Genomic DNA, 16,370 nt, shown 5'->3' on the forward strand with positions numbered 1-16,370 from the left:
CATGAGCCTGATGGAGGTGGGGTGTATGTGTGTGTGTGTGTGTGTGATGACAACAAGTCCTTGGAAAGGACCATTCTGGAAGTTGCATGAAGCTGTGGGAAGGAAAGGCAGGAGACAAAAGCTGGAAGGAACAATGCCAGCGCAGATGGGCAAGATTCCGAGCCCAGGACCGGGGCCTGCCCCCTGGGAGACCCCGCACATCTGGGCCTGCCCGAGGTGGGTGTGCTGCAGGCCCAGAGAAGGAATGGATGGCCGTAGGTGTTGGGAGGCTCTGGACAGAGTTTCCTCTCCACTGTGGGAAAAGCAAAGGAAGACAGCCTCCTGCATCTCTCTTGTCTGTCGACCCAGGTGCAGTCAGGGTAGCAATCCAGAAGATGTCATTTTAACCCACTGTGAGAGGCAAAGGCCTTCTGAGTTTGGCCCAAATCACCTCGGCTGTGTGGACACAATCGTTATTTTCACTTGGACAATTCAGAATAGTAGCGGTTTTCTGCCGGACCCTCTGGGGACTGGAGATACATAAGGAGGTGTTCGGTGAAAGAACACTGAAGAGATGAAAGAAGGGTTGAAGTCACAGAGCATCCACTGTGGGCTGAAGAGCATTCCAGGCGCCACAGGGGCACCAAACGACGCAGAAGATGAGGGCCTCCCCTGCCAGAGAACAGGAGCCACCCAAACTCACAAAGACACAGCCACAGTGACTTAACGTGATCAACAACAAGAAGGACGAGCGCTGATGTTAGTACGTGTGTATACGTACATGTGGAATACTTAGTACGTGCAAGACAGTTTCAGGTGCTTTAGCTATGTGCAGTCGTTTAACCCCTGGAAGAATACGAGGGAGGTGGAATTACTAACTTCCTTTTGCTAACAAGGAAACGGAGGCACAAGGAAATCAAATAATAGGCCTTCAGGTCCAAAGTGAGCACACATACTGTGGGGAAGGATTGATGAGCCCCAGTTTGCAGCTGAAGAAAATGAAACTCAGCAAGGTAGCTAGGCTCACTTGGACGTACACGGAAAGCCACGCTTTGCGGATGAGAGCATGGACTATAAACAGGCTTGGTGTGTAACGTGAAGACCCTTGACTGCACTCAAGTTGTGTGCAGGCTGTTGGCTGAACCCAGGCCTTTTGACCTGACGCACAGGCGTTCTCTTCTGGTCCTCAGTGCCTGGGGGCCCTCAGATCCCCTGGCCCCCTGATCCACCCTGTGCTGGCATCCTGGGGCACACGCTACCCAACAGGAGCAGGTTTCCCTGCATACTCGACTTTCTCACAAGTGCTCCCAGCCTGAGGATGGAGCTGGACTTCAGAGAGACCTGGGATCTGCACTCAGCCCAGCCCAGGCCCCTGACAACTCAACCTTCTGACATCCCCTCACCAGACACTTTGAGGGTTTCAGACTTTAGTGGTCTGTAAACATTTGGGGCCGAGGATCCGTTTGTTTAAATGGTATCTTATTCAGAAGCTTATTAAGACCACGAGGATGCTGACCTGGCTGAGAATGGAGACCCCGGCCAGCCTTGTGGTTGGCCTGTTGCTGTGCTGGCCCCTTGGGCTCCTTGGAGCACGTTTGAACCCTTGCAAAACGAGATGCTTTTTGAGACTCCATCTAGCCTGACACCGTGTGATCTGTTGCTCATCAGACGGGTCCCTGCTCTGTAGAGAAGCTTGATCACATGTCCAGGCCCACAGTGGCCTCTGGTCTGTTTCGGGTAACAGTGAAAGGACAAAGGTTTCTGCGTCCCTATGGCCCTTGTCCCACTCAGCAAGTGCAATTGGTTAAACATGTCAGTTTTGGGGGAACGGACCTGCATTTTAGTCTCATCTCTTCTAGTTCCTAGCTGGGTGACCTTGGACAAATCATTCTACTCATCCAAGCCTGTTTCTTCTCCCTCTTAGTGGGGATACTTTAAGTAAAATAACGCCTGCAGAGCCCTTGGCCCAGAGTCTGTCCCCACTGTCTGTATGCAGCACTGCGCCTGTTTATAGCACGGCCCTGGCTCTGGCCAGCATGCTGCATCAGGACTGGACCCAGGCTTTACTTCTGGCAAAATTGGGGGGTGTTCTGGGCACCTCCTTCCTTCCAGCTGTCGCTCTTCTCTCTGCTCCCCTTTGATGCACCAACAGAGCTGTTACAGCATGAAATTCCCCTGCCCCACAGCTCATCTTATCGAGCTCAGAGATGCTTTGGGCCTCCCAAGGTGAACAATAGCAAGCCTGTTACCCTGAGCTCGTCTCCCAGGCAGGGCTGTGAGCCCCATCCACTACAACCTCGTTGGGCTCTCCTGGCTGCCTGCACTGGGTCACCAGGGGGCAAACCGACCCCCTCACCTCTCTGGCCCCAGCACCCAGCCCTGGCCCAAGGCATTTAAAATAGTCAATCCTAGTGGAGCATTTGGAGATAACAGTCTTACTTATTTCTCATTCAAAGGAGTGATTCTGAAGGTAAAAATGTCTGGCCAGCTCAGCTCAAGGGGTGTAGAGAATATTCCTTTTTACAAAGACCCCAATACCCTTTAAATTATGTGCTTAAGTGACAGGCCTTTGCCATGCGGCCAGAAGAGGGGTTTTGCTGTTTTGTTTCAAAGAGGAGTTTTTGATCTCAGAAAATGTCATTTGAGGCAGTGAGGTAGGGCAGGAGGGAGAAAAGGGGCTTCTTATATTCCAGAGCAGGGCCTTGTTTGAGAGGCTGGCGAGGAATTCTAAAACGAGCCATTCTCAAAGCCGGGGAAGGAGTTCTTTGTCTCCGTGGTAGCCAGAGAAGACGTAGGATGGACGCCAGGAAGAAATATAAATTTCCCAGGGGAGGACACAGACCAACTGAAGGAAATCAGCATTTGTCCAGAAAAGCATGATGGCAGTACCAAAGGCCAACACAGTTACCACTGTTCAGGTTCTTTGGAGTCTATTACCTGACCCCAAGCCCCCAAGTCTATATTGCTTATATTATCCAGGTAATTGAAAGCAAACAGTGGGTATCTTCTCATGCAATTGCAGGTGCTGAGCGTAGATCGAAAAAGCGACTCCAAAGGCAGAGTCGGGGGCTTCAGTGACCATCTACATGTAAGAGGATGTTTTGGGGGTTTTGATGGGGAAGGCTGAAGTTAAAGGCTATAGTTGGTGACCCAGATCCCTGTCTACTTTGTGCTCTGCAGGCCAGAGAGTGTTGGATGTGAATTCATACACTTGCCCAGTGGAGGTGATGGCAGAGGCTTACCCCAATGGAGGGGGACAAGAGTCTATGGCTCAGACGAGGCAAGGCCCTTGTGCCAAGGAAGCCTCCCGCATCTGCATCCAACAGCAATGCCCGGTAGCAGAGTGGGCAGCCAGACCCTCGGCCCAGGGGTACCCGGGAGCTGTAGGAATGATTTAGGGAAGGACAGGACGCAGGAGCTGACTGGAGGTTACATAGCATCTAGTCTCATCCCCCCATCCCACAGGCCAAGATACTGAGATCCAGAGCTGCTGAACTGCTGGCAATTTGAATTTCAGCAGTGTTCTTATGCATCTGATTCCTGAAAAGATCAACAGTATCAGCATCTCTAAACACCATCGTGTTGATCAAGTAACTCAGAGTTTGGGAACGTGAAGGTAGAATCCAGGCTGTAAAATGGCCCCTTAGGTGAAACAAAGAGACAAACCAGCAAACAAAATTAAATTAACAACTGGGAAAATGCTTACAACTTATCATACCAGGAAAGAGTGAATTTCTTTATACATAAAGAACCATTATAAATTAATAAGAAGAGAACCACCAACTCAACAGAAAATATGACAAAGGATGTGCATCGTTCACGGAAGAGGAAGTTCAAACGGCTCTTAAGCATCTACAGAGTTGCTCAGCTTCACTCATAATAGTAGAAATACACAGTTAAAATATGAGATAATGCTTTTCACCTGCCTGGAAAAGAGCAAAGAGTTCCCTATCACCTTGTGCTCCCCAGGCTATGGGGAAACAGGCACTTTTATATAATGTTGCTGGAAGTATAAACTGATAAAATCTCTGCAGAGAATAGTTTGGTAACAACTATCAAAATGAAAAATGGGGCTTCCCTGGTGGCGCAGTGGTTGGGAGTCCGCCTGCCGATGCAGGGGACGCGGGTTCATGCCCCGGTCCGGGAAGATCCCACATGCCGCAGAGTGGCTGAGCCCGTGAGCCATGGCCGCTAAGCCTGCGCGTCCGGAGCCTGTGCTCCGCAACGGGAGAGGCCACGGCAGTGAGAGGCCGCATACCGCAAAAAAAAAAAAGAAAAATGCACATTCCCTTTTAGGTCCAGGAATTTTTCCTGTAAATATGTTAGCACACTTGCAAGGTGATCACATACAAAGATTTTCACTACAGCACTGGGAACAAAAAATAAGAGTCAAGTAATTAAGAAACTACTTAGAGGACTTATTAGATAAATTATGGTATAATTATGGTATATCCATATAATAAAATATTACATAACCATTAAAAAGAATGAGACAGCGTTGTATATGGATATAGAATAATCCTTCATATGTATTGTTAAGTGAAAAGAATAATTGCACAACAAATGCTACTATTTCTATAAACAGCAACAAATAGATATACATATATATGTGTTTATGTATCTACACAGACATATATATATGAAGTTGCTTACACATGCACAGAAAGTCTTTGGAAGGATATACTCATAAAAATAGTGGCAGTGGTTGCCTCTGGGAAGGAGAACTGGGTGACTGCATAGCTGAGGGATCTGGGTGGAGGGGAACTTTTCACTGTGTGCTCTCTTGTCCCTTTTGAATTTTGTGTCGTGTGCATATGTTCCCGGTGTTAAAGGCTTTTAATTCAGCTATCTGAGATTCAGAGAGGAGGATCTCCAGGCCAATCTCACCCCCTAGTGACAGTCTCACTCTGGGTGACAGTGGCTTTGATGAGACTCAGGCCTGGGAGTGAGGCTCTGCCTGGGACTGGCTCAGCTGCAGGCCAGAGAAGGCCTGGGAGTGGGGAGGACCCGGGCTGGCTCAGAAGGTCTAGGAACCCTCAAGTCCACTGGAATCAAAACAGAGCATTTGAATTGCCCGTGATCTTGAAAACACATGGCTAGGTCAAATCACAGGCGCATTTCCCAGTGTCTGTCTGACTTCCTCTCTCCCCCAACCCCGGAGGGTGTGGTCTGTGAGGACAGGGACAGTCACGTAGCCTTTTGTGCAGAGTCTGTGATGACCCGTGTGACCTGCCCCAGCAGTGCTGCATGCGTACCTGCAGGTACTTACAAGGGTGGTGATGGAGTCAGCTAGCTGTGGGGGTCAGTGGGTATTACCAGCATGGCTGTTTACACCCAGGTGTCGTCTCTACCGGGAGCAGGTGGTACAGCGGGAAGAAGGTGGCATTTGGAGCCCTGCTGCCTTGGGTTTGAGTGTGGGCTCTATGCGTATGAGGAATATAGTGCTAAATGTAGGCAAGGAAGCCGTTAGCCTGATGAGCCTTGGTGGTGACCTAAGGAAGCCGGCCCAAATCTAAGCTTATAAATGCCTCAGAGCTATGAAATCAAAACTCTAAGGATGACCAATCATAAACAGTCAGCTAGGCTTTAAGCTTTAGCCAATCAAATAATTTCCTTTCTTTGCCTCTGTGCTTTCTTTATATAAAGTCTTTCCTGGCTCCTCTGGTGGGGTGCCTAATTACTTCAGGCTTGGCGTTGCCGGATTCCAATCAATGTTTGCTCAAATAAACTCAAACATTTTAATATGCCTCAGTTGATCTTTTAACAATAGATAGGAGCAAGATCCTTAACCTTCCTGAGCCTCAGTTTCTGATCAGCGAAATGGGGATGTACCTTGCAGGCTGTCACTAGGCGATGTGAATGGGGGTGTGGCGTGCAGAGTCTCAGCCCCTCCCAGATGCCCTTGTTACCTGGTGTCACTGAAGTGACCTTGTTGGCAGGTGGTTATGTTAATTAACGGGCTCTAGGCAGGTGGCCTAGGTTTGAATCCTGGCTGTGCATGTTGTAGGCTGTGGGACTTAGGGTAAGTTACTTGACCTCTCTGTGTTATATAATCTGTAAAATCGGGATAAAAAATAGTACGTAGCTCATCTAGGGTTGTCGTGAGGATAAAAATGAGATACGTGTTCTGCCGTAAAGCACTTAACATTTAGCCTGACTTGGAGTGAACAATCAAGAATATTTGCTTCCATTCTTATCATGCTTATTATTTTGAAACAACTTGATAACATCTAGTCAGTCAATGACTGATCTTAAGAAATTTTGGTTACCAGGTTGAACTTTTCTCTTTTTGGACACACAGTGGGACGTGCTGGAATTGGCGTGGGCAGCTTACGTTTTCCAGAGATACGGATCAGGCAAATGGGCAAAATGTACCCAGTTAGACTCACCATTGTTTCCCAGGAAACCGCATCTCATCTGGCAGTGCCCACGTGGGACCAGGTCAGAGAGGAGTCATGAAGGGTTTGTTTCAAAGAAATAAAAAATCCTGTGCAGTTCAGCGAGGAACACGGAACCTTTGGAGTAGTCTTTGAAGAGAAGGAAAATGAGATTCAGAAGACCTCAATGCAGGGGAGAAGCAGTGTCTGTCCATGGGGGGAAACTATGGATTTTTTCTGAGATTCTGTGTACAAAGGAAAGGGGAGGCTGTGTTTGGGAAGCTGAAATATTTTTGGCTCTCTTTCCAGGAAAGAAACTTTATGGAAATTAAAAAAAGGAAACGGGTGGGAGCAAAAAACCTCTAGCCAGATCAACTCCAAGAGTGTAAACGGTTACAGAACTTAGAGAAACTGGCTTTGAGGTGGTTTAGCAAAGGCAAATAATTCCAGATAGGTGCCAAGCACCCCATGGAACCATTTATTGAAGTAATGTCAGAACGGAGATTTATAAGAGGAACTTATTAACAACAATAACTCACTTGACCCCTCCTCCCAAATTAGACGACACACCTCCACAGCAGCAATAAGGAGAAGAAATGTTTTGGGAGATGAGGGGAGTGGGATGGAGGAGGGATCAGTGTAGGGTACCTATATTAATTAAAGAAATAAACCCAAATGACACGTCCCACAAAAAGGATACACGGGCCTAGCTGGGACTTCTTGCCTCCTTGGCATTCTATTAGAACCTTGTGTAAATGATTACTTTTTTTTTTTTTTCCTGGCATGTGGGGTCTTCCCGCACCGGGGCACGAACCCGTGTCCCCTGCATCAGCAGGCGGGCTCTCAACCACTGCGCCACCAGGGAAGCCCCTAAATGATTACTTTTTGATTCAGGGGTTCCCTAGAACGTGCTTCCATTCCATGGCTGGACCAGGCTGAACATCAAGGGAGAAGCCCACTCCTCCCCAGTATTTCAGAATAGTTTTAAGAGAGCAGGGTGGCCCTTTCCCACCATGTTCCTCGCAGACCTGCGAGATCACTCCTGTTCTGAGGTGCTTGCTAGGAAGGCATGTGGGTTTCTGAAAGTGGCTTCACCCAGCATCTGAAGGCTCCCTGGCGACACGTCACAGAATCAGAATTTAACCTGAGGCCACTTGTCACACAGCTGAGTGTCACTGGGCCAGACCTCTGGTCAACAGGAAAACTGAAGAAAGCGAGGGACACCCAGCCGGCATCCTTCCTGGCAACCCTGGGTCATTCCAGAAGCACAGGGGCATCTCAGCACCCTGGGCACCATGAGAGAAGAAATTGAAACAGGATCTAGGTCCATGCTGTTCCTTCATTCCGATGATGATTTTTTTTATTTCACCACCATGAAATTTCAGCCATAGGATGGCTGAAAACAGCCGGCCGCACACCTCGGAGGCTGAATCCTATTTTGTAAGCACTTCCTCACAGCCTCCCAAAGTTTAAATATTAATTTGCCCGTAATTGGCGGAGAAAACAAACAGGCAATTAAAACCGTTACAAAGCTGACTTTCTCCTTCCTCTGCTGTCCCCTCCCTTTTCATTTCCCTGCCGCCTAGAACTGGTTGTAAGACAATGGGACCCCGAGCTGTGTGGAATTCTAAGCCTGGACTTGCCTTAAAGCTACAATATGGATTTAATTTATATGCAAATGCAAGCAATAAAAAGGCAGACACTGTAGAAATTATAGGGTTCCCCCCCCTCCTTTCTTAGGAGATGCTCAAACCCTTTCTCTCCTCTTCCAACTAAGACCTAATTATTATTGGTTCCTACTACCTCCCTCTTCTCTTCCTGCCCATTCTGGGTGTAAACTGGGCCGTTTAAGAAAGCCCACAGAATACTCGGAACAAGAGAAGGAGAGAAGAGAAGAGCATTAGGATAATTTCACAGTCTGATTTCCCCTCCCCCCAACCTTTTTTTTTTTGGCCTGCCAGGCCCTCCTGTTGGCCAGTAGAACGCAAAAGTGATCAAAGCCAGCCGGAAGCCTTAAGTAGGCCAAAATGGGGCTAAAGTATGCTAATAGAGGAGCTAAATATACTTTAATCCTGTTATAATACAAGGTAACTTGGAGGCAGGGATAGGGCCTGGTCAGGGCTTTGGAAGGGGCCGGAGGGGGGCCGGGACCCCTGGGAAGCCTGAATAGAAGTCGCTTCCTATTCTTTCTCTGGCTGGGGGTGGGGTGGGCGCCTTCCTCCTCAGATGCCCACACCAGCCCCGCCTGCCCCCGTTCGTTTACTGAGTGTCAACAGTTGGGTGAACAAGACTTCGCAGCCCTTAGATCAGTACTCTGTGACCCTCCACATTGAAGCCACACCATTCATCCAAGCCTTCCAGCTGTTGCCTGAAGATGAAGGGTTTTTTTTGGTTGTTTTTTTTTTCCCCCCAAAGTAGGCCATGGCTTAGGAGAACACTAGGCAACAGTTTAAATTATGTCCTCATCACCACCCAGCTTGCTCTGCAGATCCTGGGTGGGGGGCATGTGTGCAAAGCCTGCCTGTCTGGCCTGGTGAACAGCTACGTGGACCGACCTATACACTGTGGGCAGTACAGAGAGGGCCTCGGAAGGGAAAGCAGCCTCTGTGTCCACCTTCAGAGCCGGCGTCCACCGGGCTAGTCTCTAACTTTAGGGAGGAGGGAGGGCACCAACCTTGATGAGGTAACTCTCTCTGGAGGAAGGGCTTGGGGTCCTCTGCTCCCCGTTTCTCTCCGGGCTCTGGGCCTTGCTCCAGAATGTCAGCGAAGCAGGACCCAGGAGTGTCCGCTTTCTTGCCAGAGAACCAGGGTCCAGGCCCAAGGACCTCGGAGGAGACTGAAGGAATTTTCCAGCCGTCCAACCGCCACTGGTATCAGAAGATTGAAAACGAAGGTCGTGTTGCGTTGAGGCGTACCTCCCTCTGTGGAGCTGGGAGGCTGAAGGGTGGAGTGGGAGGGGAGACGGCCCCAAATATCTCTCCGTTAAGTACAAATTACATACTGGATATAGTAAGTGGTAATGGTGGATTCTGAGTCTGACTTAGCTTTGTGTGAGAATGCCGTTGGTGTGCCCTCTGAAATGCTGAGTCGGTGGTACATGCAAACAAAAAGGAATTCAGTCCCAACGGAATATGGTTTGTTTGAATTCAGGCACAGCTTTTTCTTTCTTACTTTCTTCCCTTTTTCTTTCTTAGTTCCTCTTATTCTCTTCCTTCCTCCCCTTCCTCCCATCAAGCCCCTACTTGGATGCTCTAAAGGGCAGAGCCCTTCTGACACATTGTGTGCCGGGAGAGGTGATTTTATGAAGTTGACCAGAACAATTAGGTCCTGAAAAGCGGGCAGTGAGGTGGGAGATCTTTTCTATCTCCACTCTCCTACCCCCTCCCACCCAACCCACACGAGGCCTCCCCATTTCCTGGTCTGCAAAGTGAGGGGTCTGTCCAAGGTGGTCCCTAAACTCTGCTCTGAGGCCTCTGACAGTTCAGGTGGCCATCTGTCCCCAACCTCTGCAGCAAGTACATATGGGTCTGGAAGGGCTGGTAACACAGTCGGTGCTGGAGGTGTGCCCCATGCTGATGCATGGAATATGTCACCCCAATAGTGCAGGGGAAGGGCTTGGAGGGGCAGTGCCACCTCGCACAGAGAGAACCCACAGGTTTCAACTTAAGAGAGACTAGATTTTGATCCTGGCTCTTTCACTCACTGGCATTGTGATTTGAGGCAAATTCTTAATTTCTCCACCCTTGAGTTATGGAATCTGCAAAATGGGCGTAGGAGTACCTATGTCTTGGGGTTTTGAGGATCAGATGACCTAATACCTGTGATGTGCTTAATATAGGCCTTAGAACATGGTAAGTACCTACCGAAAGTTACCTCTGCTGCTGTAAGACTTGGAGTGTTGGCCGTCCCTCTGTTATCGGATGAAAATTTCCTTTTGGTCCTTTAAGTATTTCGGCAAGAGTCAAATGTAAAGTCTGCGTGGAGCCAGTTCTGAATGTTTCCCTCCCCCCACCCTCTTTCTACCACACTCGAGGGCATTTGTGTTGCTCAAATCTTGCTTCAGAATTGATGCCGAGGAGGTGTTTGGTCCTGCAGCAGATAAGGGCTCTCGCACATCCTACTTATTTCTGGTTTTGCCTCTTCCTGGAGTCCTGGGTGGGGTAAGGCCCCGCTAAGCATAAGGGAAAAATTAAAACTATTTGCAAATGTCCCATCTGGCCACAACTTTCTATTTCTCACTTGAGTAGAATCCCCACCCCCCACTCTCCCCCTACTCCCCGCCAACCACAAATCTTGCCGCGTGAGTCATCACTTCTCTTCTTGCAACAACTCATAAAGTGGTTTTAATTATATGGTGTTTTTCCAAGTAAACAACGCCACCGAAAGAGAAAACACCTTCTGAGTTTTTGCTGAAATTAAGTTGGGAACCTCCCCAGCACCTCGACTGCTGACGACGTCAGCGACCTGAGGCTTCCGACACTGTGATACCGTCCTCATTCTTGTGCAAGTTCTCTCTGGACCGTAGCGACGAGGAAGTAGGAACCAGCACAGAGATCCAGTGAGAAAAACATGAAATGGAACTTCAGGACAGGGCTCCAGATCCCAGGGAAATCTAGGAGTTATTTTGGTAACAGTTTTGCCAGGGGAAAAATATGCAAAGATCTTTGTTTCCACCATAAACAAACACAATATTATTCCGACTTCAGGAAGACCACGAGGCGTCCTTCCAGGACACTGTCGCAAACACATGAATAGTAACAGCAGATTACCGAGCGATCCGCTTCCTCCTTTCTTTAAACTCTTAATGTTCCACACGTTCATTAACATTTCCCTGCGTGTCTCATTATTATCTCATCAAACATTTATTATTACTTCAAGATAGATAATTAAAATTTTATACAGTGATTTCTCTGTATGACAATCCAAGAGAATGCCCCCTCCCCTCCCTAGCACTCGTCTGCACCCTCACAATCGGGTCATAAAACTCATGAACTTTCAATTCAGTGTGCAGAAAGCATAGGCACAAAATCTAAAATTCATTTTGAATGGGAGTTTAGTTTCCTGCATAATGATTCAGTTATTGTAATTGTTAAAGAACCAGAGAAAGGGGTCTCGGAGGACAATCCTTGCTCTTCATCAAATAAATAACCGGACTCCATTGATAACATTACGAGATAGACAAACAATGTAGTGAGCGAATTTTTTTTTTTTTTTTTTTTTTTTTGTGCTACGCGGGCCTCTCACTGCTGTGGCCTCTCCCGTTGCGGAGCACAGGCTCCGGACGCGCAGGCTCAGCGGCCATGGCTCACGGGCCCAGCCGCTCCGCGGCATGTGGGATCTTCCCGGACCGGGGCACGAACCCGTGTCCCCTGCCTCGGCAGGCGGACTCTCAACCACTGCGCCACCAGGGCTGCACGGTGAGCGATTTTTAAGGCCAGAAGTGGATTCGTTAGAATCGAGTACTCCCAGACAGAAAATGCAATAAATTCAAAAAGATTAGCAAAGAATTACTCTCTTTCCAGGATGCATATTACATTTAGGATTAGAAATCCTGATATGGATTAGATATCACACATATTGCACAGAGCACAAAAGTATCAAATTCATCGCAACCAGGATGAGATATTTTTTCACTGGAATTTAAGAATGTAGGTAGGTTCTCGGCTACTTACATTTCGGAAGAGAATTTCCGGGTGGGAGGACCATCCAGCCTTAAGAAGTCTGTGACCTCTTGTGGTCCTTGTGCCACTTCCTCGCCTAGACTTGAGCCTGAGCAGAAAAATTATGTGAGACCAAACCTGGCCTTGAGGGGCTTGACATGAAATTTCTTAAATGGCTTGAATTTGGTTTTGGAGCTACACATCTTATCACTTCACTGGAAAATAATGAGTGCCAATTCCAGAAAATGTAAACAGTTTCACATTTCTTCTTTAAATATGCAAACCAGAAAGATGTTGACTTAGTCTGTCTAATTAATTAAATAGATTAATGCCGCTGAATTTGGGAAAAATTCTAAAGCTATCCTTCAATTACTATCGTCCTGATCCTAAGAGGGGAAAGGCTAAGGGTTGTGACCCATCTCTTCTAAACTTTTCAAATGCGTGCTTTGAAAAGCATCACTTGGCAAACAACCATTTTCCCTCTTTGGGGCTTTTCACCCATAGCGGGTTCAGGTTTCAGCATTGTTCACCAAGAGAACGTTTGCTCTGCACTCACTGGGCAGGGCAGCGGCTGAGACCGCGGGCAGGTACAGCCTGGGGTTCTGAGCTGCGGAAGGAGGCAGAGGGCTGGTCTTTTTAACAGGTGCTCTGGCTGTTGAGCCATTGTGTGTGACCACGTGGGTCCGCCCTGGGATGGACGGCCAGTGCCACTTCTGGCCTCAAGGCCCACTTCCTGACATTGTCTTCTCCTTCTCCCAGGCTGCTTCGTGTTCTCTGTGTGTGGCAACCGCACAGCTCAGCTACAAGAATGTATTAACATACCAAATAGGCCTGGGGCGTAGATAAATACACGGTCCTTGCTCTCAAGGAGCTTTAATTCGTTAATTTTCATTGTGCTCCTACTGTGTGCTGGCAAGTGAAAGTTCGTGTACTGTACAGGCAGAATCAACTTTGGTCTCAAAGCGCTTGGTATAGACTGTGATCCTAGGAAGTCTGAGGGGTTTGCAGGGCCCGGGGTGGCTTGAGGTTGGGGAGACATGCGTGACGATGGAGCAGGGATATAGTGGTGGGTAGGCTTTGAAGAACACAGAGAAGGTACCAGGAGTCTAGTCACACCTTTATCAAACCCTTACTGGGCGTCTGCATGGTAAGCAAGGCACAAGGTTGACTGACTAGGGGCTGGATCCCAGAGGTCTCACGAATCGAGAGTCTAACCGCTTGGAGAGGGGGCGGGCTGTGATCCGTCTTTGTGACTCCCACCCTGATAGCTGAGGAGGCGCGCACTCAAAAGCTAGATGTGTAACTGAATTGAAATCGACATCTGCCCTTCTGGATATTTTTTGCAAAAGGCCCCTGAACCCCCTCACCTCTTTTTTTTCCCTTAGCTATTTTTAGGACCTTCCTCTTTTGTTCTTCAGACTTCAGAGTCTCTTCTTCAAGAGGCTGAGATCTTGGGTCGTAGCATCTTTCCTTAGATCCCAAGGCCTGAGGATTTTCTGAGTGCCCCAGGGACATCTACCAAGGTGTCAAGCTTCATTGGGGTGAGGTGAGAGGACAAAGGAAGTATTCGCCCTCCAATTTCCCTTTTGATCGGGAAGAGAAGAGCTAAGATTTGTTGGTGCCCAGTAAGGTCATTCTCACAATGAACTTGTGGGGTAGGTATCACATTGTCACCCTTGTGGAGAGAGGAAAAGTGAGCCCTGGAGTGGTCACAAAACTCATGGCCAAGTGACCCAACTCCTCATTCAGAGTTTTAGAGGGGCGCCCAGAACACTTTGCTTCCACGTCTGTCTGTCCCCAGTGGCACGGGAGTCTCTCCTAGGGCAGGCATCACGTCTGAGTCGTCTGCTGCACATACCCCGCACAGAACGACCCTCAGTAAGGACGGGCTGAATCAAAGGACAACTCTCCCATTGTGATCGGGGCCGAGAGCCGGTTCTAGAGGATCATCTGTCACAAAAACAAACCAGGAAACAGCAGGATAATCTAACACCAGCAACATGTGCAGTTTTCATTTTGCAGTTTTCTTTAATTCTCTCCTTGCTGCAGTGGTGCTGACACAGCCTAACATTGAGCAAATCTGAGCTCACCCTCACCTCTAGCCCCGTTAAATTGGTTTGATCAGCCTGGTGGCCTGGAATGTCTGAAGTCTTGCAAAAGACACAGGCCTGCTTGTTAATGGGTCTCACAAACACTCCCAAATTTGACATGGCTCAACTGTTGCCAGGCGATCTCCGTCTGCCTCTAGCCCTGCCTCTGCCCTCGCCATCAGTACAAGAGAGTAAATATATCTGGTTGACCCCTTCAAACATCATTTAGTTTAGAACAACATCCTGATTTTGATAATGGAGCCAGAGGTCACATCTTGGAAAAGTCAAAAGGACTAGACAAATGCAAGGTGTGGGGATGAGGGGAAGTCTGGCTTAAGGCAGAGTAGGGTTGGTCTAGGCTTGAAATATCAAAAGTGTGACCTTGGACGAGTCACTTAACCTCTCTTGAATTTCTATGTGCTTTTTTTGGAAAGGAAGTTTACTAAGGGTTGCCATGAGGACAAGATGAAATGACCAGTGAGAGAGCACTTTGCACAGGCTTTTGGTGGGGTGGGCACTCCATGGAGGGTAGCTATTATTACTTTCATTTCTGGCTTCTACATAAATCTAATGTACATTCACTACAGCTCACTTGGCCAAGAACCTTTCAGAGTCCCATTACTCATTGGATCCTGGCATGACAGAAGTCTGGAACAGAGGACAGGAGTCTGGAACTAGTCCAGGTAAGTATTTTCAATGAGTGAAGGGGGCTGACCCAGAGGCAATAGAGAGTGGTGGAGTCTGTGGCAAATGCACATGCCTTGTCTCATGGGGCTATTGTGGCCCACATCCAGCCAGTGCCAGATATAAGTGTGGGCTAAAGTCTCAGATTTTTGCAAAAAAAAAAAAGTCTTTTTTTTTTTTTAGTGTGAAATTAGCTGTTTACAATTTAATAGTTTTTGAAAATACGGTACAGGTGAACTGCACGTGTGGGTCAAGTCAAATGTCTGTGGGCCAGATGCAGGCCTCCAGTGTATGACCTCTGGCCCAGAAACTCTGCCCTCTTCTGGACAGGCAGGAGGCACTGTGGAGCCGGGAAGGGCAGGAGCTGGCAGAATCTACTTGGACCTTCATCTTGTATAAAGGGCTGTGAAGGTCTAAGCCAGCTCTCGTAGGACCCTGGGGACCATTAAATGAATATCTAGCACAGTGCTTGGCAGATGACAGGAATGCAGTGTTGTCGTGTTGTATGTCCTATAGGGAATATTTTCCCAAGATCTCTTAGGTCAGCGATGGCTTTGGGGGCTACATCAATTCCATTTTCTGCCCCCATTTCAGGATTAATGTCATTATAGGGTCTTAGGAGCGTCATCAGGGTTTGGGTCTAATCCACTTCTCTCAATATTTTTTTGCATTATTATTTGTGGTGGATAATTACACTTGAGGAATTTTAGTACTAGAAAGGCCTTTAGAAATAACCTAGTCCCACCTCTGTATTTCACAGAAAAGGAGACCTGACATCCCAGAGAAGCCGAGTGGCTTACCCAGGTCCTACAAGCAGGCTGCTTGGGCTTCTGCTTTAGCTGTGGTTAGATTTGAGGTTCCAGGTCTGGCTTGGTTTAGTTCAGGGCCAGGCTAATAGCTTGTCTGACAAGGACCAGATGGGGAACATCACAATGTCTGGGTCTGGGGGCTGGTGGAAGGTTCATGCTACTACTTGTGAACTGAGTAATGGGGCCTGACTCATGGGGGGCTTAGGAATTGGGGGAGAGTGGGGAGGGAGAAGCAAGGGAGCTGATAGGAAGGTTATGCAGGAGAATTGCAGTCCAGGGAAGAATGAGTCTCTGATTCTTGTCAAGTATCCCCCATCCCCCCACCCTACTTTATTTTTCTCCACCTCCTAAAATACCCCACTGTTTGATGACGTAGTATCTTCATTGTCTGACTCTTCCTAGTAGAATGTAAGTTCCATGGGGGCAGAGCTCTTTGTTTTGACTGCTGCTGTGTCCCCCGTGCTCAGCGCAGGCCCTGGAGCAGAGCAATGTTTGTCGTATGAGTAACAGCAGCAGTGTGTGCACACGCTCAAATAGTCATATGTGTCTCCATCCTTTGCGCAAGGGACGGGACCAGTCACAGATCCACTCACGTCTGAGGTACTTTAGGTGATTTGCCCATTGTGACAGTGCTGAAAAGTTGCTGGAAAATTGGACCCAGAAACCAGTCCCCTGATTCTAAACCAGTCCCCTTGTCACTTCGCATATAGAGTCCACAGTCTTGGCAATACTACTTTGACTGTTGCTTCAGTGCTTGTGGGTGGAAAGGAA

The sequence above is a fragment of the Orcinus orca genome, chromosome 7, assembly GCF_937001465.1.
Source record: "Orcinus orca chromosome 7, mOrcOrc1.1, whole genome shotgun sequence".
Classification (NCBI taxonomy): domain Eukaryota; kingdom Metazoa; phylum Chordata; class Mammalia; order Artiodactyla; family Delphinidae; genus Orcinus; species Orcinus orca.